Raw genomic sequence first — 26,753 nt, 5'->3', positions numbered from 1 at the left:
AAGGAGGGGAAGGAAGACCTAAACAGGTAGTAGGTATACAGGGAGAAAACAGGCAAAGGAAAAGACGTTTAACAGCATGTATCATTAGAGAATCCCATATTAAAATAATAACAAGATACCACTAAATATATATTAGGATGATGACTATTTTAAATTAATGGATCAAAAATATATAATCATATTCCTTAAAGTTTTAAGGCTACAGATAAACTTAAAACTATATAGCCAGCAATATTCAACACACGCAAAAGGAAGGGCAATTCTTCATCTTTCCCAGTGACGAATTTGGACACATTGAGACTATAAAGTGAGTAAATCTAGATGAAATTATGATGGTACTTTCTAGAAGAATCTAAAGCAAAAGGGCTTATCTTTGTAGACACTGAGGAGACATCTAGAAAGAGACCTATTTTTGTTTTATGCCCTCCTTCACTGTTCTGATTTTTTATAATGTTCATGTTTTTATAAAGCAATTATGGGGGAGGGGATCTAAATGTCATCAAATTTTGTTGTATGAAAATTGCAAAATAAACAAATAAATAAAATACTTTAAAAACTAATTTTAAAATCAGTAGAGTTTTTCTGTTAGGAAGGGAAACAACTGAAGGATAACGTTTGTGGAAACCATTCTAGAAACTTAATAATAGATGTCAATAACAAAGCGTGGCTCTGGAAAGAATGAATTTTTAAATTCTGAACTGCCTTGAAGTTTTTCTGAATTTGAAAATCTCCCTGAAAGCATTCCTCCAAGTCCTACTTCTCAAACGCACTACTAAGTTCAAATTATAAAAATCTTACCTGTAATTGAAGCCAGCTGCAACCTTTTTGACAAGGACTAATTGCCGATAATGATTTAAGTGCTGTGAATTCGCATGCCACAATTGTTTTAAATAGGGAAACCTCTTCACAGCTTTCTCTGAAAAGAACTGTTAATCTTTGCTGCTGACTTATCAAATCCTTCAGTCACCTGTTTGCCATCATTTTTCACGAGCTGATAACGAGTTTATTAGAGTCATAATGTGCAGGTGGGAGAATAAGGGTCTCATTTGATGGCACTGGAATTTCATCTAACATTTTTACATGGGAAAAGTTGGCACAAGCCTTGGGCCAGGCTTAGCAGAGGAAGACAATAAAGACATTAAAGACATGGCGTTTTGTATTTTGTTTTTTGTAGAGTTTTTTTTTTCCTCCCAAAGGAAATGAAAGGTTAGCATTTGTTTAACATGACTAACTCTGGGTGATAGAACTGGGTGCACCCAGCCAAGAAGGTCATTCATCATTTCTGCATGCTACATATAGATCAGGATCCCAGGGACAGAGGACAGTCTCAAGATGGATTTCCAGAAGATTGGCAGAATGGCTGCCCTATCTCCTGCTCTCTCTCTCTCTCCCTCCCTCCCTCCCTCCCTCCTTCATCTCTATCTCGCTCTTCCTCTTCATGGCCTCCTTTCCCTTTATCTGCTCATTCCTGATTCAGGGGACACTCTTGCCCCAGCCTCTAGTTGCAGGGAGGAGACTGATTTGATAAAGTAGATGCCAGATATGGTGGGATTCTTGACTTTGGCTAAGGATTTATTTAGCAAAAACAAGAACAAAACATGTGCAACATTTTAGCTGCATGGACTGAACAATCTGGGGTGGGTCTAGCCACAGATTACGGTGGAATCCCTGGGCACCTGGGTTCACTGAAGGAGCAACCAGTTTCAAGGGTGTGATCTGCAAGCAGCTGCTTGGGCACTATCAGCCTCAGAGACAACACTTTGGCTAAGGATTTATTTAGCAAAAACAAGAACAAAACATGTGCAACATTTTAGCTGCATGGACTGAACAATCTGGGGTGGGTCTAGCCACAGATTACGGTGGAATCCCTGGGCACCTGGGTTCACTGAAGGAGCAACCAGTTTCAAGGGTGTGATCTGCAAGCAGCTGCTTGGGCACTATCAGCCTCAGAGACCCCCTTTGAAAATAGGGACAATAGCACCTACCCCATCTGCTCAGCAGGGGATTTAAAGACCTCCGATCTAAATTGCCTGGCACGGTGCCCAGGACATAGTAAATACTTGATAAGTAACACCTAGCAGTAACAGTAATAACAGTAATGACCACAGTCATTACTATAAACCATAAAAATCAGACTGAAGAGGAACACAGACATTTTAGGAAAAGGTATTGCCTCTGGGAATTAATTGGGAAACAAAAAAGTAGCTGTTTCTGATCTGTTCAAGGATTCTATGCACAATAAAAACTTAATCCCAAAGTTCAATGTTAATGATGATTATTCCAGATGGAAGAACTGTGATGGTTTCCTTTGCCTTCTTTCTGTAAAATTTTCTAAAAGACAAAGGCCATTTCTAAAAGCAATATTGCTGTTTAGAGGACTCCAATTCATAGAATCTCAGAACTTTAAGTATGGTCTACCACCATTTTGTCATTCCACAGATAAAGAGCAAACACTACGCCCCCAAAAGGAGAGCTGATTCCCCAGCACACCCTAAACCCTACCTCTCACCCTCTCCCACTCCCTAGCGCCCTACAGGGAACAATAACCACCAGAGGCCAGGCGCCCTGCAGCAATACAGTAAAATTGTATCTGTGCTCAAGACTGCTACCTAGGCATCTACATGAGGCCTGTCTTGGCTCTCTTCTACCCCAGATAGATGGCACAGTGCCTGGCATACAGTAGGAGCTTGATCAATGTTGAGTGAATGCATGTGTGGATGAGTCACCCATACACCAGAACAATTGCTCTCTGCTCCTATAATGGGTAAAGGGTGACAAGAGCTGGGAGAGCCTTGGTCATTGTCCCAGAATTCTTCTGAAAAGGGTGGCAGGTCAAAGTCCCCAACCCCAGAAGCAGTCATGAGAACATATCTGTGATTTGGTTTTTGGTTTTTGGTTTTTTCTTTTGCCTTTTGTTTTTTGAAACAGGATCTCTCTGTAGCCCCCGTTGGCCTGGAACTTACTAGGCAGACCAAGCTGGCCTTGATCTAATAGAGATCCACCTGCCTCTGCCTCCCGAGTGAGTGCTGTGGATTAAAGGCGTGGGCTACCATGCCTGGCACCTGCCTGTGATTTGGGAAAGAGGCTGTGTCTTCTTGGCAAAGTCAAGGGTCTAAGTGATATGACATTGGAGAATTGGGAAAGAACTAACCGGAATTGCTTTTCATTCCTCCATTTACTTCCCAGTCAGTGTGGAAGGCCAGGTGGGTGCATGGAGGGAATGATTTAACGAAAATGGCTGAGAGCTGACAATAGTTTAATGAGTTTCTCCTTGCAGCTAAAATATGCACTCATGTCATGGGGGCCTCTGTCTTGCACCCCTCAGTCTTCGAGGATGGCAGGCCATCAAGGCAGGTATGCAAACAGGTTTCTTAGTCAAAGAAACCTGCCTAAGAGTGCCTCTCTGCCTCCATAAATCACCTCTCCTGACAGCAGACTTCCTTACCCACCCATATTTCACAATTCACAAGGGAGACTATAAAAGATAACCCCACACACCTCGCCATCAACCACCCAGCCTGACCCCACACCCTGAACCTACTGGGCTCCAGAGAACATTTTTATGATCAGATTTTTTTCATTCAATCACATTATCCTTTTCATCTGCTCTTCTGTAGCTCTTACAACTTAAGAGAGGTTTAAAAAAAAATGTTATCACCAATTTCCCAAGACTTGATTCTTCACACTGGTCCCTGATCATTGGCACTTAGGAGGGTACACTTTGTGTCATGAGAGCCCATTATTTCCCTGAGAGACTCCATGTCTGTTTTGATAGGAGCAATTTATCACCCTGTCGAAATCGCACTGCTGTTCTGCAGGCAGGGCCAGGATTTATGAATCCCTGTTCACAGAGAATAAATTTAATTCCCAGGAGTGGAAGTGGTATTAAAAGATTTGGCCTGCCACACCTGTAGCATCTGACATGGCTACAGTGTGAGCAGCACACCCACCTCCACACCACACTGTAAAATTCTTTGCCTGCCTAAGCATGGAGCAGCTCCAACAGGGTGTGAAATCTGAGTCCAATGTAAAACACTAGTTTTTCTCAATCATGAATTCACAGCTAGACAGATGTGAAGAACATTTTCTCTCTCTTCCTGTGTGTGTGTGTGTGTGTGTGTGCACATGTGGGTATGAGTGTGTGCAAGTACACATGCATGTGTGTGGAGGTCAAGGGTCCATTTCAGGTGAAGTTCCTCAGGCACGATCCGCCTTACGTGCCCTGTTTTGTTTTTTGGTTTTGGTTTTGTTTTGTCAACATCAATACTGGGGAGCAAACTCGGGTCTATTTTATTGACTGAATCAGCTCCCCAGCTCCCATTTTTCATTCCATGTTTAATGTGGATGGGTTTTTTATTTATTATTTTTATTTTATGTGTATGAGTGTATTGCCTGCATGTGTGTAAGTCCAACCGTGTTGTGCAATGCCAGCAGAGGTCAGAAGAGGGAATTGGATTCCCCTGGAACTGGGTTATGGACAATTGTCAGTCACCATGTGGGTGCTGGGAATTGAACCCAGGTGCTCTGCAAGAACAGCCACTACTCTTAACTGCTGAGCCATCTCTCCAGCCCCAATGTACATTATTATTATTACTAAGTGAAGATACTTTTTCAAAGCACCCATTTTTTTAAGTGCTTGACCAAGTTCTTGCTATACTGGGGACAATTTCTCCTTTCAGTTTAGAGTGTCCAGTTCTTGTATGTGCTCCATTTCAGGCAAGATGCCACCAGATATACACTGGATTCCCCTGAGGATTTATCTGAACTACTGACATCTGGTTCCCTCCCTGAGGAGGCTGAGATGATGTTTGAGATATAGTTTAACCATCGGGAGTTTTCCTTAAGTTTCCTAGATGACTCTAATACATAACTGTGTTTAAAACCCACTGCTATTTCAAATTATAATAGACACTTTTCTTACAATCTATCACTTAAACAGACCAAACCTGACTTCCTAAGTTGTGATTAGTCTCATTTGTTAGTTGGAAAAAGATGTCTTCCCTCTTCATAGACACATGTGTGGCCCCCATAATAAATTCCCTTTACTATCCTAAATGTGTGTTAGCCAACAGTTCTAGCCATTGCAGTCCTGTTTTTTTTTTTATTTTTATTATTATTGTGTGTGTACACGACGTGTGTATGGGTGTGTGTGGCATGGTGCACATGTGGAAGTCAGAGGACAACTTTATGGAGTGGCTTCTCTGCTTCCACCTTTAGGTGGGTTCAGGACTCAAACTCGGGTCACCAGGCTTGGGCAGCAAGTGCTTTACTGTGGTGCCATCTCACCAGCCCTTATTGACTGTTCTTTTGCTCCATAACTTGTTTCCAACTCACTCAACAGCTCACTTGCATCGTTGGCAGCTCACCTACTGTTAGATATGAATTCACTGTGTCAAATAGTGGCCACTCATCTTCTGCCCATACATCTCTTCATCATCTCTCTATCTCTACTCCTCAGCCATCATTCATCCACCCTTATTCCATCTTTCCCTCCATTCAACCCTTTGTTGAGCTCTGGGATTACAATAATGAATGATAAGGTCTCTGCCTTAAAGGAGCTCACTCTCTGGTATAGAAAGCAGATGTTGCCACAAATAATAGAAAAGAGTGAGAAATGGGCCAGGGTCAAGGCTGAGGGTCACAGGGAGCACTAAGGAGGGAGTTTGACCTTGCCTGAGGCAGGGAAGGCAAGTAGCACCATCATCAGGAAACACACTGCTGCTTCTACAAAGTCACTTTGTGCACAACTGAACACTTTAGCTATTGATTGTCAATACCTTTGTGTCACAGGTATGGAAAGGTGACCACTCTCTGCATCTTTATTTATTGTTTATTGGATTTAAGCTATGTAGTCAACATTTAGGACATTCATGAAAATATGGATAGATGAATCAGGTCAATCAGGAAAAAGCACTAGGCACAGACAAAACTCTGGCGGGACAGAGTTTATTAGCAGAGGAAAAGTGCACAGGACAATTCCCTTCGGGATAGGGAAGTTGTCAGTCTACAGGTTGTGGGCTTCAGGTCTTTATAGGGAGGCTTTGGGGGATGCAGAAGGCAGGAACATTTTTTTTTTAAGTTAGGTGGGAGAGAGGGAGCCCAGGGCTTATCAGAACAGCTTCTGTTAAAAGTGCCCCCTTCCATCCCTTCCATCAGCCAGGATCTGGGTTATAGGGTAAGGAGATCTCTATGGTTGTCACCATAGAGATCACCATATGACCCTTCTAGACCTCCAAGGACATTAGGGATTTCTTCACCTCTGTAGGTCAGTATGTGATAAAAGACATACTTGTTTTACGACAAAAGGTAGAACAGTGAACTGAAGATCAAGATGGGTATCAGTCACTCCTAGGCAGTAATCCAGGAGAAACACCACCACTAGGACACCATGCACAGAAGCGGACAAAGTTACCTTGTCCCCTGAAGAGAATGTTTACAGGACTGTACAAAGGGTATGCTAGTTTGTTTCCTTGTTGCTGTGACAAAACACTCTGACCAGTACCAACCTGGGGAGGAAACGGTTTATTCAGCTTACGACTCTGTGTAAATGCAGGTCACCAGTTCATCAAAGAGCCCAGGGTAGGAACTCAGGGCAGGGACCTGGAGGCAGAAGCTGAAGCACAGACCATGGAGGAATGCTGCTTACTGGCTTGTTTCCCTGGTCCCTGCTCACCTACTTTCTTATACAACACAGGCCCACCTGCCCAGGGATGGCACTACCCACAGTGGGCTGGGCCCTCCCACATCATACAACAATCAAGAAGATGCCCCACAGACATGGCCACAGGCCAGTTCAATAGAGGAAATTCCCCAATTGAGGCTCCCTCAACCCAGGTGTGTCAAGTTGACCCTAAAGCTATCCAGCAAAAAGGGTGAACCCAAAGCAGGATGTAAATGCAAGGATGGCATGTTAGGTAGTACTGTAAACCAGGGTCAGAGGAGATCCAGAGTTTCTCAATACTCAGAAAGGAATGGAGAAACAGATTTAATGTTGTAGTCTGATGAAATTGGAACTCTAAGGAATAGAAGCACTAACTTAACCCAGTATTAATTAATAAGTGAGAATCCCTGGCAAATCCCTGGATGAAGCCAGGTTTTGAAGAAAGTTTGGGTCAGAACCCAGACTTCTTACCCCCAGCCCTCACAGCATCATCATAGAATCCAAGGCAAAGACCAGGAGCACATGGTACCAGGACAACATGGCAGGACTGCATTCTTGGTTAAGGTCATCACTCAGTGGACAGATTTCTGCTATTCTAAAGCTGTTCAAGACTAGGGATGCAGATCAGTTGGTAGAGTGCTTGCCTACATGCATTAGGACCTGGGTTCAATCTTTAACATCCCTTAAACTAGGTGTGGTGGGGGCCATGCCTGTAATCTTAGCATTCATTAAGAGAGAGAGGAGGATCAGAAGTTCAAGCATCTAGCCCTTCCCAGAGAAATTTCAGTGAAGACCCTCCTTGACTCTCTAGCCCTGACGAGAGTATCAGATAAGGACAGAGCCTTGGACACCCTCAGACCTCTCCCAGATTCTCTGGGCTCTAGAACCTTTGTTTAATCCTGGAATAACAAGGAACAAACTCTGACTTTGGACTAGCTGTTCTTCATGTTGAACCCAGAGTTCTTCTGACTTCGAAAGCCAAGACGAAGTCTTCTGCTCTGTTCGGTTACACTCACCCACCTCACCTCTCCACCCTACCCCCACAGCAGTAGAAGCTCAGTTTGCCCGAGTAACAGATGGTGACAAAAGAAAAGAGAATTCAGCAGAGGGAAGCAAAGAGTGTCAGCTTGAATATTATCTAACCTCACCAAGATCAAGGTGATGATGCCTTGCCAGGCCCATCACATCCCTTCCTTTATCGTGGTATGTTCCTCTATCACCTTTTATCCCCAGACCAAGTCAGACACAGATGTCAGTCAAGAGACACTGAAGAATTAGAAGTTGTCACTCACCATGGTTAGAATGCCAACCACAAATGCCTAGGCATGGTGGCACACATCTATAGTCCCAGAACTTACAGGGTAAAGACAGGAGGACCAGGAGTTCAAGTTCAACCTCAGCTAACTATGAAGTTCTAGGCCAGAGTGTGTCTATGTGAGACCCCATTTCAAAAACAGTAACAAAAAAAGGACACCACCCATGAATGGTTTGTCAATAGTATTTTCTTGAACTCTGAAGTTGTGACCAAAAGAACTTGGCCCCTCTCAGTTGTGTTGTTCTTATCTACATAAGACAAAGTACCACCTACTCTGTCACGTCATTATAAAGATGGCAGATAGGGAGAAAGAGTCCTTACAAGTGACTCTGGTTCTAATTGCCCTGGGACAAATAGCTGCCATCCTTTGAATCTGTTTCTTCCTCTCACTACCAAATCCTTCTGAAGGACTTGAAGACTTCCACCTGACATTTTTCTGGTGTTACTAGCTGGTACGGTATCAGTGAGGAAGCACTGGCTGGCCCAAAACCATGGTCACCACCACGTGGAGAAGGAAGAGTCTGAGAGAAGCCTAAATTTATAAAATTGTCTAAGAAATGTAAACAGTTGCTAACATAAGCAATCTGGTGAGGGTTTGATTGATCCAGCAGGTGCTATTTGCATTTCTAGAAAAAGAACTCAGAGTACTTCGTCTCACCTGGACCAAGTGTGTAGCACAATTTTGATGAGTGTGACAGATGCTGCACAGACCAGGGCTTCCGGGCTACCACACAGAGTCAGCACACTTTCCCAAGCCTAGTCCCAAGAGTTCTCAGTCCAGAAAGACCGTCACAGAAGATGTCATGTGAAGGAATTTCAGAAAGCACCTGTGGAAACTACACCTGAGATGCTTCCAGCCACAAGAGGAATTCCAAGGGAGGCAGGTGCAGCCTCCTGGGACTGCTCACACACTTCCTGCTGGCTGTATCCCAGTCTGCCTTGCCAGTCAGCACCTACGTTGGTTAGAGCATTCCACAAACCTTTGCCCAGCCCTGGCTTCAGCTTGGTATTCCAGAAATTTCTCTCTGAGTCATGCCACTTTCAGATCCTTACACTGAGCAGTTGGACTGACGTAACCCCTCTCTCGTTTTTCATATTCCTGAGTGCTTAGGAGTGGTTTGGCTGATAATCTTCTGAAATAGCATTTTCTATAACCTTGGAGCAAGCACTGACTATATCTACGCCTTCAGTGGATTCCGTGCCAAAGTAAATGCCATAATGCAGTTTCTTCCAGACCTCAGATACAGTCTTACCATCCTCCACTGTTGAAGACCTAGAAATTCACATGAAAGTAGTCAATTGGGCCACTGTGAATCCACTAAAGAACTGGGGATCCTGGAGCGCACATTAGCAAATCATTTCCACTTGGCTTAGTAGTAAAATAGGTTAATTATATCCTCCTTCACCCTTTCTCTCCCTCTCCCTCTCTGTACTTCTCTAGCTCCCTCTCCTCCTCTTTGTCTCCCTCTCCTTCTCTCTCTCTCCTTCATCCTCTCTCTGTGTCCTTCCTTTCTCTCCCTCTCCTCTGTCCCTGCTTTTCTTAAGAACAAGAAAATTCTGAGTCACACACCAAAAATTATATTAAGACCAATGGTTCACTCAAATGACCTCACGATAAAAATGGCCCAGGAGCCCTCAGTTCTGTACAGACTGTTACCAGGCTCTATTCTTAAAGCACTTGATTCAATTGATTCAATTCAATCCTCAGACTGACTCTGTGTGGCCAATACTCTTATCCCCACTTGACGGAGGGAAACCAAAGCACAAAGTCTTAAGTCACACAGCACCACACACTCTCCCTGAGGTTTACTGGTCTATCTTGCCTCCATTTATATGGCACCATGCCAAGCACACACAGAGAGTAAGCCATGGTGTCCACCCTTGAGATGCCCAGGGACTGTTATACATCATTATCCTGAGCCATCAGGGCTATGGCAGAGGAAGAAAGAGGATACTTCCTTCATAGAGAAGGCAGGAGTTAATGGCTCTTATGCCTCCCTGAGGGCCATTTCCAGTGAAGGCCCTATGGAGCCCAGTACCATCTGTTAAGAATCCCTAGGATGAGCCGGGCGTGGTGGCGCACTCTTGTCCCAGCACTTGGGAGGCAGAGGCAGGTGGATCTCTATGCGTTCAAGGCCAGCCTAGACTACATAGTGAGTTCCAGGACAGCTGGGGCTACAGGGAGACCCTGTCTCAAAAAAAATAAAATAAAATAAAAACATCCTTAGGACGGCATCTGTTGAGCCCAACATCCTGTGGGCAGCAGCCCAGGCATCTCCAGGCCCACACATAAAGGAAAGAGGCCACTGGCTGGAGTCTGGGCATGCCTTGCTGCAAGCCATTACTAGAGGAAGGGCGTATCCTCCCACTGTGAACTCCACCAATGGTACCTATCCATTCCAGGCTGGGCAGAGAACCCAGGCCCAACCACCACCTCCTGTTTAAAAACACACAAGGACATGTCACCAGAACCAAAAGTGATACAGTCCCCCACCCCAAGACCACAGCAAGCATGTCCACGCAGTCAAGAAGAGTCCATAAGCTTGATGGGAAACTTGCCCCACTCCCACCCAATTCCAGCAACCAGTTTACCCTAGTCTTAACACCCCAAAGTACAATCACACTGTGCCTAACAAGTGCAATGAGACACCTCCAAAGTGGGTGGGATCTATTCGATTCTCAAAGGCTAGACAAGGACCAGCAAGCGCTTGGCCTCATGCCTATCTGCTGAGGACACCTGGGACCTTGCTTCCTGAGTTCTGTACAGTGGACAGGCTCTTGGACTGGCGAACAGAAGATGCCCTGGGGCATCTAGGCCTGAGTCTGTCTCTCCGCACATCACTGGTTCAACACTAGAGGTTAAGGGGCTGGGATGTGATATTCTGTGGTTTGGGGCAGAGCTGAGCAACCCAAGGGCTTCAAATGCATGCCTTCCTAGAGCTCTGCACCGGGGCAGTCAGCACAAAGAACGGGTTCAAAGGTTTCTGGGCAGGAAATGTCGAAGAATGAGTATCAAGAGAATGAAAGCTTGCTACTCACAGAGGCCCAGCCCCAAACCCTTCAAAGGACTGCAGAGGCACCCTCTTCTCCCTGCCTTCCCCAGGCAGGCCACCACTCTCAGAAATAAGCAGAGACGGTGCTGCTGAAAGGCAGTTGTAAGAAGCAGGCCTCCTAGTGACTAAACCTCAACCTGGAAGCTCATACAGCGCTGCAACCTCCACCAGCCCAGTTCCCTTGGTGATTTGGGAGACCAAGTTTAGAGACAGGCAATGGACCAGTGCCTGCCATGGCCAAAGAGGACATGGGGATGCTCCAAAAACTGTCACACAGATGCCCAGTGGATATTATCAGAACTAGGCAGAACGGCAGGTAGTGACTGGCAGAGGACACAGGGTAGGAGGGCAGGGCAAGTCTGCCAAGTACCCCACAGCAGCATGGTCCACCATAGGGTTGAAGGATTCAGCATCGTTAACCTCGGATCCTTCCAGAGGGGAAACTGAGTCTCAAGTCTAATAAGCCCTAGAATGTGGGCTCAGGGCTCATAGAACAGGTCACAGGTGTCAACGTCTCTAGGAGCAACTCTAGCGCCTGAGTGAGGGGAGGGTTCGCCCAGCTCTTGCCCAGGCACAGCCCTGGCACGCCCTGGAGGGCGGGGAAGCCACTCCAGGGCGGGGATGCTTAGGGAAAGAGGGAAGGGGGTGGGGACATGGGGTTAAGGGGCCTGGGTGGGGCATGCACTGCTGTCTCCTGGGTGCACCCACGCCTCTGGTGATAGCAACACCTGTCAGGCAGCTGGGCGGGCGTCCTGCCCTCCCCCATCCTCCCCCTAAAACTCCCGCCTCCTGCCGGCAGCGCCTGGCTCCCGCCTACACGAGTCTGTGCTACTGTGGGACCCAGGACAGGACCGCTCCTGCCGGATGCGGGGGTGGGGACGGGACCACGGGTTGCTGGAGGTGGAGGCGGGGCAAGCAAGGGGAGCCTGAGCCCACAGCGCAATCCTGTGCAGCAAACATCCTGGACATGAAGAACACAGAGGAATGTACCTGCTTTGTAGATGTGCCTGTGTGTTTTGCAGTCTCTTTATTTTTAGAGTGTATCTACTTATTTTAATTAACTTACAAGGTAACAAGATTCCTGATGGCATTTTCTTACATATTTCATTGTGGTTGATTCTCCCTCGTCCTTCCCATCTCTTTTCCCCTCACCCCCATGCCCCCCTTTTCCCACAGTAACACCCCAGTATTCCCCATCCATTCCCAGTATTCCCTAGTCCATTCTCAGTATTGCCTTGCACTTTAATACCTCCTGTCTTTTACTATCATCCTGGCCCCCTCAATGCCTCTTTTTCCACCCAAGGATCCCTTTTCTTTACCCACATTGCTGCTCACTGGGATACGCACATTTAACAATCCGAAGCTAGGAAGCGCATATGACTCGAGAGAACATGAAGTGTTTATCATTCTGAGCCTGGGTTACCTCCCGTAAATTCAGCCCTTTTAAGAAAGAAATGTTGAGAACTAAGTATGGTCTTAAAGGTGTATTACAATGCAATAAATAACTGACATGCAGCTCAGTGCGCACCCCAGAAGGTTGAACAGTCTTTCTGTAAATTCAGAAAGTGAAATAGAGGTTGCCAAATTGGGTGGGGGGCGGGGCAGAGAAGGATCAGCAGGGCGCCCACGGAACCACTGGCTCCTCTGCAGGAGGCTGGAGGTGTGGATAAACAGGAACCTGCGATTGCATTCTTCAGAGGTTAGATAAGAAAGGCAGGTGCAGCCTACCTGGGGTTTATCTTTTTGGCTTTTACTTAGTAGAAATATTTATCCTTTAGCCCACTGTACTATATTTAGGATCCCACTGGGTTTCCGGCCCTTTTTCTTGGTTTTTTTTGGGGGGGGATGGCGTCTTATTACCTTGTAGATCTAAGCCAACAGTTTCAAAGTCCATGTAAGACTGTGAACGGTACTCACCCACCTACATCCCACTGTCTGCCCTCTGAACAAGTCAAGTCAACCTTCCAGGTGTTAAATAACATTGAATAATAATTGTGTAATCAGCATAAAAATTAAGTGCTGTGTTCCACCTCAGGGAAAGTGCATGGCATTCTCTGCTGGTTTTCAGAACTCCCAGGGATCCTGCCCCTCTATTAAGGCATTGTTATATTGATTTTTTGGTGTTTTACTTGAAAATCCCAATTTCCAATCGAGGGGATGAATGCATTTCAGATGTGATGTGCAAGCCAGTCAAAGAACCAACTATATGAGTTTCACCCTTTCACCCTTCCTGTGCCCTGCATTTGTTCCTCCAGGCGGGAAAGGCAGCTACTTTAATGGGGTCACATTGCAGGCTAACTTGCCATTTATTTGCCTGCCCGCGCCTCTAGTTTCACAGGTTATTTTTGTGTGCATGCCATATTTCATGCTGAAATGAGGCTTATTAGTTTGCCCACGCTGTTACAACATGCATAGTGGCATGGGGTCAGGACATGAGTCTAAAGGGCTCCTGTGCTCACAGGTGCCCAGGAAGAGTCAGCAAAATGTCAGCCCCAATCTCCTACCTGCACTAGGTCTTCAGCCTGGCTACGGAGCCGCCTGTGACCAGCTCTGCCTCTATAAACTGGCATAATGGAGCACAGACTGAAATGAAGTCAAGATTCAAAATCAAGCCTCTGGGAATGAAATGTTTGTTATGAAATCCCACCCACCTCACCCCTGAGCCCCAGTTGGCAAAACACACTCATAGAACCAGGCAGCACTTTGCAGCACAGAGCACAGCACTGGGACCCCTGTTGCACTGACTATGCCATTCCTACAAATGGAATCTTTAAAAGCCACAATGAGTCCTGGGCTTCTCTCCACTTCATAATGGTATGTGCCCCTTCCCTCTTAGAAATGTATGACCTGCTTCTCCTGGGCCTACGGGTTCCCTGCTACCATACTGCATGCCCACACAGGCATCTGACACACCAAATTCACCGAGGATTCCCTACAGCCATCAGGAATAAAAATCAATGACTTTAGGCCACTTCTCAATTTCATTTTGATGAGGGAGTCGTCTCTGTCTCTTAATCACTTGGGCTGTCTGTCATAGCATGTGGCTTCTACCTGGAGTTCAGTGATCATTCATGAGACCATAGGCATAGAGCTTCCACTCCCAATTCTCCCTATACCTTGTCAATGTGGAGATCCTTCCTAAGCTAGGAGGTTTGGCTGAGCTACTGGTTTTCTCCTGCCCTGTCACCTTTGCTTATCTTGGGGGAGCCTCACCTGTGAGCACAGCACTGTCTAATGGACAGCACACATGCTCAAACAACCACAGTGTTCACCCTCTTGGCCTCAAAAGCCTGCCTGACCCAAGCTGAGTAAGAAGCACTGAAGAGAGGGTGAGAACTTTTAAGAGCCAGAGGACCAGGATGCCTGCTGCTAGGTGGTGTCTTCTACACAGGACAGGGAAGTTGCACTCATCAAAATTCAGCAATATGGTTGCCTAAGCAAGAGCTGCATAATGACAAAAGCAGTCAACATGCCAATGCAGCTGGGGGAAGTTTCACAAGGTCCCACCTCTAGATGAAGAGCTACAGGCAATCAATGGCTACTGAGAGAGGGAGACATCAATTTGATGGGTTATCCAATCCCAAGTGGTCAACCCTAAATACACTTGTACATACATACAAGTAATGCTAAAGGGACTCAGTAGGTATATATGTACAAACATATATATTACATTATACATATAAAAATCATGAGCTTGAGTAGTAGGGAGGGAACATGGGGGGGTTAGTTGGAGGGGGAGAGAGAAGGGTGCAAATGATGCAAATAAAGTACTCATGCATGAAATTCTCAATAAAAAATTCAAATTAAGGAAAAGAAACCTATATCCCAAGGCCACGAAGTGTTTTCTGAGTGAATGAATGTGTGAATATGCAGAAAAGAATCAACAGAGTTCATGCCAATTGTCCCCCTTCCTGTCTGTCCTTTTTCTCTGTGTTCCTTGGCCAGCAGTTGTAAGACTTTTAGACTTTGTAAGTTACTGCGATTGTTTTTTAAACACATAGCATTTATACCCTTAATTGTGTTAAGGAAAGTTGGTTTTGAGCTGCTATCATCATCATGTCCTCAAAGGAGAAGAGAAACTTCTGCCAACTGGACACATTTGGAAAAAAAACAAAAACTGTCCTCACTTTTCTTCTTTCTGGACCCCTGAGAACTTTCAAGAACAAAAGCTGGCCTGCGCTGTGCCTGCTGGACATATTCCATTTAGTCATACTCTCTACTGCTGGCCTCATTTCTAACCCCAGCTGTTCCCCATGCCATTCCCTGGACACCAACAACCCTGGCATCAGCAACCACTACCTCTCTTCTTTTTCTTTACCCAACTCCTCTCTTTTAAGCCTCCCAAAGCCCTAGTCCTCGAAGAATAGCCTAGACTTGCTGCCTGCCTGAGGCTTCACTGCTACTCAGGCAGAGGCCACCCCTCTGTGTGGTTGAGAGAAAGAACTCCTAGCCCTCCCATATCTTGATTCTCACCAATAGATTTGCATTCCTTCTCCACAGCAGGAGGCCAGTGACAGTCCTGTTAGTGACCTATCTTCTTCCACTAAACACAAGGAAAAGTGTCCTTTAACCTGCAACTGGACCGAGACTTCTAGCTAGGGAGATGGCACAGCAGTGAAAGTACTTGCTGTGCAAGCAAGAGTACTTGAGTTCAAATCTCAAGAACCCACGTAAATGCTGGGTGGTTGTGGGGCCTCACCTGTAATTCCAACCTCCCTCACAAAGCAAAGACAGAACCCACAGACAGAGCAAGCTGTCTAGCAAGACTAGGGTTTGACTGAGAGACCCTGCCTCCAAAAGAACATAGGTGAAGAATACTTGAGGAAAATTCCCAACATCAACTTCAGGCCTGCAGGCGCGCGCACGCACACACACACACACACACACACACACACACACACACACGCACGCACGCACGCACCCCCCCCGGCAAAGGATATAAGACCAGTTCTGAAGCTAGAGAGAGGGGGTCTGCTATGGTTTGAAGGTATGCTCCCCTACAAAATTCATATGACACACACACCCACGCACGCACGCCCCCCCCCCCACACACACACAGACATGCAAATACAAATGCACATATACATGAAAGAATAAAAAGAAAAAAAACTAGACCTTCAAATGTAGTCGCTGTTCAAAGGATTTTCCTGGCAACTGATATAACTGACGAATTTATTTTAGAGTCTGAGTAAATACAGTCACTTTTGGCAACCATGGAGCTTACCTACCATGATGTCACAGCCCCAGCACAAATAGTGCCACAGCAAAGCTCTCAGACAAAAGGAATGCAGTGTTTCCGTGATATTTCCCTGGCCTAAAATGCCCCTGCATTCCTCCAACTCCTGCCCAACTTTCAAAACTTCCCTCAGGTCCCACCTTCTCCGAAGAGCCTCCCTTGACTCTCCCAGTCTTCTTGAATCTCTTCCACTTTGGAATCCAACATCACTTTCAGCCCTTCAAATTAGCATTTAATTATAAGGCTGTCTTGTCTGTTCCCCACGGTTGCATGTGGGTTATTCTGGTCTCCCTAAGTGGATGGTAGTGGGCAGGACCAGTGTCTTCATGTCTTTCTCTTTGCCTGGGTTCTGCCCAAGAGGACCAGGTGTGGTGCTAGGCACTTGGAGGAGTGCTAAGTCCTCGCCAGCTGGTGGCTTAGCTCTTTCCATCCAATGTCAGTCTTTCTGGAGTCACTTGGTGAGCAGAGACAGGAAGCTGCAGCAGAGTCAGCTGATGACACAGTTGTCACTTGCTGGCAAATATTTTACCTTGACAGCAGTGTGACAGGGAATCTGATCTCACAGGATGTTTGTTGGGAAGTTCAAAGAGAGAAAAAGTGGGCAACAGCTATGTTGAAATGAGCTATGCCACCTATCTAAGTATGCAGGGCAGGGTGTTGGATGCAGCCCTGAAAAAGAAACCCAGAGCCTAAGGGCTTGGAAGAATAGAATCCCTCTCAGAGAAGGGCAGTGTTCCCAGAGGCAGTGCTGTGGAGAGAAAGAACTGGATTCCACTTGTGCCCTGACATCTACCAAGTGCCATCTACTGTTGATGTACTTCATGACTCAGTGCATCTGATGGGTCATGGGCATCACCAGAGATGCTTACATCACCAGCTACTTACAATGCTAGATACAGACTTGGCCCATCCCTCCATCAGCATGCACATACCACAGGCAGTCAGAGATAAGCCTGCCCCTCCATAAGAGTATAGCTGCTCCTGGGAAGTCACAGCTAGACCTGCCCCTCTATTATTGTAAACATAATAAGTAATTGAATGAGTCTGACCTCTATCAGTATACACCCACCAGGGGCAATCATAAATAGGCCTTCCTCTCCATCAATGAACACCTGCCTCAGGCAGTCACAGTTGAACCCACCACTCAGTGAATACCTACCACAGATAGTCATGCTGGACCAAACTCTTCATTAGTACATACTTGCCTCTGGCAAGTCTCAGCTGGACATGCCCCTCCATCACTGAACATCTGCCCCAAGCTAATACTGTAAAAAACTGAGAGTTAATACTGTAAAGACAGTGGAGGTGGAGGCAGCTTCTGATGACTTCAGCTGGGAGGTAGCTGTTTTTTCCAAGTCCTGCCTCTTTAAGCACTAGTGAAGAAAGAAGGAAAAAAAAGAGGAAAGGAGGATAAGAGAAAGGAGGAAGGGAAAGAAGGGAAGGGAGGAAGGGAGGAAGGGAGCTGCAGAAAAGGGATGGGGATCTCTAAACAAATGCATTCAAATCACTTACTTAGGAAGACTACTGTTAACTTCTCAGACCTAGGACTGAACTAAAGATACAGCTCTGTATTTTTGCCTCTGGTTCATTCCAGGCACACATTCTGATATCTGGAGAGTTCAGACGCTAACTCTATCACTTAAAGCAGCCCTGCGATATGTCCCAGCCCTGAGCCTGGGGGTGTCCAGCTACCCACCAGCCCCAAACAGGCTTCATAGAGTCTGGTGTAGGTGGGTCTCCAAAATGAGGCACAGGTCATGCTCTGTCCTTTCTACCTTTGGTCCCCACCTGTCACTGACAACTATATTGACACATGATTTTCAAGAAAAAAATTCTCCCAGGGTAACTTAGAGTCAAAGTCCTACTAAACCTGTCTCTGGGCTGAGATGTGTTTCCAGGGAAGCAGATCAACCCTCATGACAGATGCATTTCACACCAGCTGTTTTAAAATTCTGCTTTATAGCCCATCACTCTCCACATTGATATGAATGAGGGCTAGAAAAGATTGTGGCAATGTGTGTGTGATGTATGCGCATATATATGTGCAGGTGTGCACAACTATGTGCATACGAAGAAGCCCTATCACTCTCTGCCTTAGCCCTTTGTGATAGGGTCTCACTGAATCTGGAGCCATGCTGGTGGCCAGCAAGCCCCCAAGGGGCAATGCCCAGCTTTTTATGTGAGTGCTGGGATCTGAACTTAGGTCCTCATGCTTGCCCAGTAGTGCTCTTACCCACCGAGCCATCTTTCCAGCCTCCATCTGTAACACTCTTGAGTAAGGCCTTCGAAGTACTGAGAGTTTTGCAAAGTCTCCACAAGACAAATTTAGAGAAATCATTTTCCCACCAGTTTTTATTTCAGGAGGAAATAAGGCCTCCACTGGTGAGATTTTTTCCGTTATGCCTAGGCTGCCCACTTGCACATTCTAATTTCAATTTAGAACTGATGCTATGGTTGAGCCAGAACTGTAGACATTAGAAAGGACTCAGCTTTCAGTGAACTAAAGATCCCTGAGATACCAGCGCCCTGTTGCCTCACCTCAGGATTTAGCCCCCACACTCATTATTGCATGCTCAACAAACACACAAGCCTTCACCAGCCATAATTACTCAGATGAAAGCAAATTTATGCACCAAGTCCTTATTAAAATATTGTCATACTCTTTCATACTAAGCTAATTGGGCACTATTTTCAGACTGTCTGCATTAAATTGGATCTATTCTCTACTGTCACTTGAAGGCTGAGAACACACTTGAAAAATCGACAACCCTTGATCTTCTGCCTTCGTCTCAGCTTGCGGAGGTAGAGACAGGCCACTACCTACTCCTTGATGTAATTCAGAAACACACAGAAAAACTACGAACACACATGTACACACGTGTGCACACACATACTTACATAACTCTCTACAAATCTATCTACCTCACCCCTTGTCTCTATTAGCAATCAGCCCAGCGGCCCTCAGCAAGGAAAGGGTTCATCAGCAAAATAGAAGCAGACATTCTTTCTTTCTTCCACTTGCAATTGAAGTCCAGAATTTCCTTTCTACCTAGTGGGGAGGTCCACTCCTGCCTACAGCAATACACAGTGCAAGGTTTCCAAGAAAAGGAAGTTGATGGACTTGTATGGCAATTCCAATGATCCTGACTCCAAGTCCCATAGTTGCACCAAAGAGATTGTCACTGTACATGGGGTCAAGAAACGCAGCCCAAGCTATGACTCTATTAAGGCAGGCCCTTGAACATTCAAGTTTACCCTCTTGTATGAAACAGTGGGCTGAGGCTGAAGATCTTGGGATAGCTATGAAACCCTGTAGACAGAGCTCTCTGAGGGTTTGATGACTCCTCACTGAACCTCAATCAGTCAGTCCTTCAGCTTGTGGTCCCCATTGCCCATGTGAGGGGTTCTGATGACAATGAGACAGAAACCCACAAACTGCTAGGCATGAGGTCCACAAACTGAGAAGGACCCAGAACCTGCTTCTGGGTCACTCACACAAAGAGCTCTGCATGTTAGCTGGGGGACTGGCTGGATGGGACAGTTCTAGACTGAAGAGGTAGCTTAGCATCTGACCTAACTGAACTCCTCATTTCCATTTCCATCTATGAAATAATAAAGAAGCATTCCAGGCCTCAACTAATATAGGGGTGTGGAGGTGTTTAAAATAGCTTTTGAATTATGAAGGACTTTAAGCATACTGAAAAGTATAAAACCATATCAACACCTATGAGTTTTAAATATATAAATTAATATACAAAAATTTAAAATATAAAGATTTACAAAACAGATATGGTGGAGTCCTCTTTATAAATGATATGAATATTATTTTGCTTACTTATAAAAGCATAAATGACATGTAGTACTTATCTTCCAATAAGAAAAGGCAAAATACATATAACACAGAATTTATCATTTTAGCCATTTTAAGTGGTTCGTTGCTTTTCTGTTGCTGTGACAAAATGCCCAGGCAAAAGCGACCTCAGGAAGGAAGGTCTACTCTGGCTTGAGGTTCAAGGTGCAGTCCATCATGGTGGGGAAGTCAAGGCAGGAGGAGCTGGAAGCAGCTGCTGCTTTTCATTCACAGTCAGAAGACAGCAGTGAATGCCCGAGCTCAGGCACGCCACCTTTCTACGTAGTCCAGGGCTAGCCTAGGGAATGGGCTGCCTACTTTTAGTCCCTGTACTTCAATTAATATGATCAATATCATCCCTCAAAGGCATGCCCAGAGACTAATCTAAACTAGAAAATTCCTCACAGTCATGCCCAAAGGCTAAATAATTCCTCACACGTTGTCTCCTCACCTAGAGCTTATCTCCTAGGTGACTGCAGATCCTATCAGGTTGGCAATCAGTGCTGACCATCTCATCAGTCTACCTGTATTCAGACACCCACATTTAGGTGTAGCTGTCACAGCCATCCATCTCCAAACTGAAACATTTTCAGCTTTGCAAACTGAAACTCTGTCCCCATTAAACACTGATTCCCATTCCTCCCAGCTTCAAGCTGTCTTCACCCAGCATTACCTCTGAAGGATTTGTCTGTGTCACGGCAGCCCATATGCAGGGCATTTTAACTGCTGCATAGAATTCTACTGCTTGATGGTTTGGCGATTTGCTTATCCTGGCCTGGAGGTGTAGCATGGTTCCAGATTTTCACTAATATAAACAATGCTGCAGTGCTGTTTTTGCACATAACTGCCCTGCCACAGGTATGAGAGATACCCTGGGGTAAGTCCCCAGAAGGGGCCTTGCTGAGATAAAGGTGTGTCACGCTTCACATTTGCCAGATATTGCCAAATTGCCCTCCAAAGAATTTGTACTGAGTTGCTTTTCACACATAACCTGTGTGAGCTCCAGTTGCTTCATTCCCCATTAGCAGGCCTGAGAAGACCTGGGGTTCTGCAATCTGATAGGCACGAGATACAATCTCACTGTTGCCTTGCATTCACCTTCCTCGGCTGAATATGTTCTGTGTTCACTGGCCTTTCGGGTTTTCCCCTCTGGGATTGCCTTGTTATACTGTTTTTCTCTTTGTCGATCATCTTTCTATATTTTTTAAAACGTTATTTAAATTGGGTTTTTTTCTTTATTACAATAGCTTATTGAAATATAATTCACATCTCATACAAAAAATATGTGCAACAAACCAGGACACAAGTCACTGATATTCCTAACAAGTCAAAGGAAAAAAGAAAATATTACCCTCTTTAGCAAATCCTGATCAGCCCATGGTCTCACAGAACCCACATATCCTGCACACAGAGACCTCAGAATCAGACTTTTATTTCATTAACCTAGAACATCCCCCATAGTTCTTGGCCATCACCCCGACTCCCCTGGTCCCAAACCTTCCACAGCCTCTATTTTCTGCCCCTCCCCCCAGGCCATTCTGTACACTGTACAAACAGGACTCTTACTATGTGTTCTTTCCAGTCTGACTTCTTCAGCCTCATGTTCCCGCGCTACTGTGCAACACGTTCCCCTGCTTCACTTGTTTCGTTTTGTGGTCAAATGTGTAGAAGGTTCAATTTCCCCCTCTTTCAGTGTACAGTCTAATGGTATTTATACATCCACACTCTTGCACAGCCATTACCATCTTCCACTCCAGAATTTTTTCACCTTCATAAATTAAAATTCTGTCCCTAAGGCTGGAGAATTGGCTCAGTGGCTGCTCTCAAAGAGGACCTGACCCAGCACCCACATGGCAGCTAACGACCATCTGTAACTCTAGATCCAGGATATCCAACACCCTCTTTAGTCTCCATGGCATTACACAAGGGTGCACTAACATACGTGTAGACAAAGCCTTCATACACATAAAATAAAATTAGATTAATAAATAAGTAAAAATTTAAAACTCTGTCTCATTCAGCACCAGCTCCCCACTCAGCCTCTGACAACCACCATTGTGCTTCCTTTGACCCTGACTACTCCATCCCCACTCTAAGTAGACTCTTGCCATACTGGTTCCTGTGACTGCCTTTCTTCACATAGCAAAGCATCTTCAACATTCACCCATGTTGGCGCATGAGTCAGAGTGCCCCTCCTCCTGAAGGCTGACATATATTGCACCATGTGTCTCTGCCACATTTTACCTGCCCATTCATGAAGACTAGATTATTTTTACCATTTAACTCTTATGAATAACTCTGCTCTGAATGCTGGTGTAAAAATACCTGCTTTCCAATCCTTTTGGCATCCACCCAGGAATGGAATTTTAGCACCTGCTGACTCTGTTTAACTTTGTGTTTAACTGATATTTTAGCACTTGTCCTTCATTCTTTATGTTTGTTACAAATATACTCTCCTATTATATGTCTATCATGATCTGTGTTACACAAGGATTTTAATTTTAACACCAAATTCATGAATGTTGCCCTTGACGGTTGGTGTATACAGGGTGTTTCTCTGCCCAGTGTTGGAAGACATTCTCCTACTTTTCCCTTTTCCATATGCCTTTATTGAAACTGACTTCTGTGTATGTTGTGAGGAAGGGATCTTATTTAACTATTTTCCCCATATGATAAACAGATGTTCCAAGAGCAAACCCCTACATCTCTCACTGATTCACAATTCTGTCTGAGGCCAACTGCCCAGATGAATCAATCTCTAGGTATCCATCTCTTTGGTTAATCCATTTTGAATTCACACCCCAATGTTGCACTATCTTAATTATAATAGGTGTTTGTTTTTGTTTGCTTGTTTGTTTTTTAAACAGGGTCTCACTATGTAGCCCTGGCTGGCCCGAAACTCACAGAGATCCACCTGCCTCTGCCATCTGAGTGCTGGGATTAAAGGTGTGTGCCACCATGCCCAGCTACAGCAGTTTTTTAATACATTTTATTCTTTGCAGTGCAAATCCCTTACCATACTCTTCCTTTAAATTTATTGTCTGTGTTTGGCCCTTTATTCCTACCTGCAAGTTCAAATTCTGGGAACCAGATAGAATTATAGATTAGTAGTTGATTCTGAAAACTGCAAGTTTGTGCCTTCCCTTCCATGACACCAAGGTCTTTACACTGCCTGCCTCACCTTATGATGGCACTCAGCATCCCCACAACCATACAGGAAGTAAATGGAGGAGCTAGGTAGAGAACCCCAGCATAGTATTACTTCCACTGACTTCAGGTAGAGACCCAACCCTCTCCAGGTTACCTCTACTGTCTTTCTATGAAAGTCCAGGCACTTGCTCATCCATTGCTTAGGAGAGCATTTCTCGGTGCCAATGGGCCTTTGCTTCTGGTTGTGGGTTCCTTCTCCTGGGAACCTGTAATAGAACATGCCTTCAAGCACTGCACAAAGAAGCAAAGCCATCCCTTTGAAGGTGAAAATGGGTTCTATGTGAGGTCAGTGAGGAGGGAAACAGGCAGCAGAGGAAGGAGAGAGAAAGTACTGGAAGGGCCATGGCACTGGACTCAGGGGTCAGAGACTATGTGGGTGAGGACCACACTGACTCAAGCTGACCAACAGCCAGGAGAGCAAAGCACCAAAGCCAGAATTCCAATTTAACAATTTACAGCTAAAACAAAACACAAGTACTAAGTCCAGCAACACACTTATTTCCTGCAGCCAAACAATTGCTCTGTGTAGGTAAATTGCAAATTCCTTGGGAAGCTGAGTCCCTGGGTGACCTCAGAGTGAGAACAGAAAGGCCTGTGTATGGGCTGAATGTGTCTTGACATCAGGTAGACAAGGCTCATGGAGCCTGGAGACAGCTAGAGAGGATCTGTCCCAGGCCAGGGACTTCTCCCTTGCAGTTGGTGAGTATCCACTCCCTGATACCCTTCCTCCTGCTTCGAAGATAGCCCCTTCTCCTTCTCCTTCGATCTGCCCCTCCACCTGTCAACACTGCCATCTGAGGCATCTCTAGTTGATATGTGTTCAGAAGATAGCTGGGAACTTTTGGTCATCTAATGTAAATTATAATTTAACTCTTGAGATGGGCAGGTTCTAATTGCAGGGGACATGAAGAAGGTCTACCTGGAAGGTCCAGCAAGGAGACAGAGGCTTACAGAGGTTAAAAGACTCCATTATCCAAGGCTGCCTAGCTCATGGTTGCCTGGACAAATCCTAAGGCAGGCTTTAATTCAACTGTGAGAGGAGATGCTTGCAAAAAGCAGGTGGCAAAGGCTAAATGGCCAAGTTTGGCATCTAATCACATCAGCTCTGAGGTAAAGAAACCTGAAAGAAAACAAGATGCTAACTTCTACTCTTATAATGTCCCAGAGTTCCTAGTCTGAAATGTAGGCATCCTGTACATGGTCACAGCTAAGTTCTCTACTCTCCATGATGGGGGATAAAGAGATAGAAAGGCAAGAGGGAGAGAACCCCCAATCATGAGACCACAGTTTCCCCTCTCCATCAATCTGCCTTCAAAGCGACATAGTATCTCTTTCAGGGGAGGCTGGGGTTGCTGTTTCCTTCCTCTAGGGTCCACTCCCTCCTTTCCAGGCCCACTTGCTTCTGAGTCTCTGTCCCCTGCCTACCTCACAAGACACCACCTCATCCTAAACATCTCCCCACAGATCTTGAGGTACTGATGACCCTTGTTTCTGGCACATTTCCATAAGCAAAGGTTCATTCCACCTGTGCACAGAGCAGCTTTCCTTACTGTAACCATCCCTTCCTCCCTAGCATCTCTGTGCTAGCAAAGTCTCCTCTTCCGTGCCTGCCTGGTATGTAACCAAAGGTGCCCCCTGCCAGGACTCTGGGGCAGAAAGACACTCTGGCCACACATGTAACACATATGTAATGAGTGTCTATAGAACAGATGTATCCCCTTGAACTGAGCCCTGGTCAAAAATCAGAACACCAGCTCTGCCACCCACTGAACACAGACAGCCTTGAGACTGTTGGGGTCACCTTTTCTTGTTTCTGTTTTGCCATCTGTAAAGGGGAAGGGATTCTATGGCTTCTGAACTCCCCTATAGGAGAAACTCAATAATGAACAGTAGAAACAAATGAAGAACCATATTCCCATGAGAAACATTCTCAAAATTGTTATACTCTTGACAGTGGTCCTAGGCGTTTTCTTGAAAGGCATCCTTATGTGGCTGTGAAGGTCAATTTCCCTCATCAAACTTGATTGGAAGGCATTAACTGAGGCACCACTTTGGGTTTTTCCAGAGAGGATTGTGCGAGGTAGGAAGACACACCCTGAGTTTGAGCAACACCATCCATAGGCTAGAGGCCCAAACTAACTAGAAAGAGAAAAAGAAGAGCTGTCCCTGAGAACCAGCGCTCCCCTTTCTCTGCTTCCTGAGCCACTGAGATGCCAGCAAAGCAGCCTCCTTCCCTATCCTGCTGTCATTCCTTGATAGACTGTGTCCCTCAAACCAGGAACCAAATGCATCCTTGATCCCTTAAGCTGTTTTTGTCAAGATTTTTGTCACAGCAACAAGAAAAGTTAACTAATGCTGCAACTTAAATCATGTCCTCCCTAAGGGTAAAACACTTGAGTGGGGAAGGGAAAGGTGTGGTGTGTAGATCAGGCTTTCCAACACATTGTTGTAGGTTATTTTATGTTCTGACTTTTATAACAGGAAAGAATGCCTACCTGCAAAATGTCCACATGGTTGTCCACTTTGACGTGCACATTACAGGCAAGAACATTTTTCATGTGTGGTGGTTAATCTCAGTTATCAACTTGACACACCTGGGAAAAGGAAATCTCAGTTAAAGAAGTGCCTCCATCAGATTGACTAGTGGGCATTTTCTTGATTGCTAATTGATGTAGGAGGGCCCAGCCCACAGTGGGTGGTACCATCCCTAGGCAGGTGGGTCTGACCTGTATTAGAAAGGTAGCCGAATGTGAGCCTGGGAGCAAGCCAGTAAGCAGTGTTCCTCCACTGGTTTCTACTTCAAGCCACTCCCTGAGTTCCTTCCATGACAGACCATAACCTGTAAGCTAAAAAAAGCCTTCCTCATCAAGTTGCTTTTGGTCGTGATGTTTATCACAGCAACAGAAAGCAAATTAGAACGTCATATAAGGTAGCACAGCATGATTTACATAGGCTTCTGTTCCAGATAACAAATGGAGATGTGTAGGTTATGCAGACAATTCAAGATCTAAATCTAGTTCATTGTTTCTTTCTTGATCACCCTGTTTCATGTTCTTTTTGTTTATTTATTTAATAATCATATAAGTAGAAGAAGCATTTCATTACAAGAGCACTGACATATTCAATAACAATTTCCAGAACTAAGATGTCTCCTATGGTCCTACCTCTCTTGAACTCCTTCTTTCCCTTTATCCCTTAGGTAGCTTGTATACCCTTCCTTCCCCCTCCCTCAAACTAACCACCATTTTTAATCCACATCTCCCTTATTAATGCCTGTTTCCTACTGTTCTCCTCTTTCAGATTCTTTCTTTTCCTTTACCTCTCCGGTTCCTTTTCGTTATCCTGGTTCCTGTAGTTATGTCTGGATACATACTCACTTATCAGGATTTGGTGCTAGGATCCACATATGAGGGAGAACATATGCCATT

General features: G+C 45.3%; 1 long non-coding RNA gene across 1 annotated transcript in view; it reads right to left on the bottom strand.

The window, feature by feature from the left end:
• The window catches only part of LOC115067167, a 244,398-nt gene that overhangs the window by 18,167 nt on the left and 199,478 nt on the right, over window positions 1-26,753 (bottom strand). Inside the window, exon 4 of the long non-coding RNA XR_003846605.1 lies at window positions 25,821-25,919. This is a non-coding gene — a long non-coding RNA (uncharacterized LOC115067167). The remainder of the gene's footprint in view (window positions 1-25,820; window positions 25,920-26,753) is intronic.

The sequence above is a fragment of the Nannospalax galili genome, unplaced genomic scaffold (genome assembly GCF_000622305.1).
Source record: "Nannospalax galili isolate Female #2095 unplaced genomic scaffold, S.galili_v1.0 scaffold100, whole genome shotgun sequence".
NCBI lineage: Eukaryota > Metazoa > Chordata > Mammalia > Rodentia > Spalacidae > Nannospalax > Nannospalax galili.
Note: the sequence above shows the minus strand (reverse complement) of the source record. Positions and strands in the feature narration are given on the sequence as shown.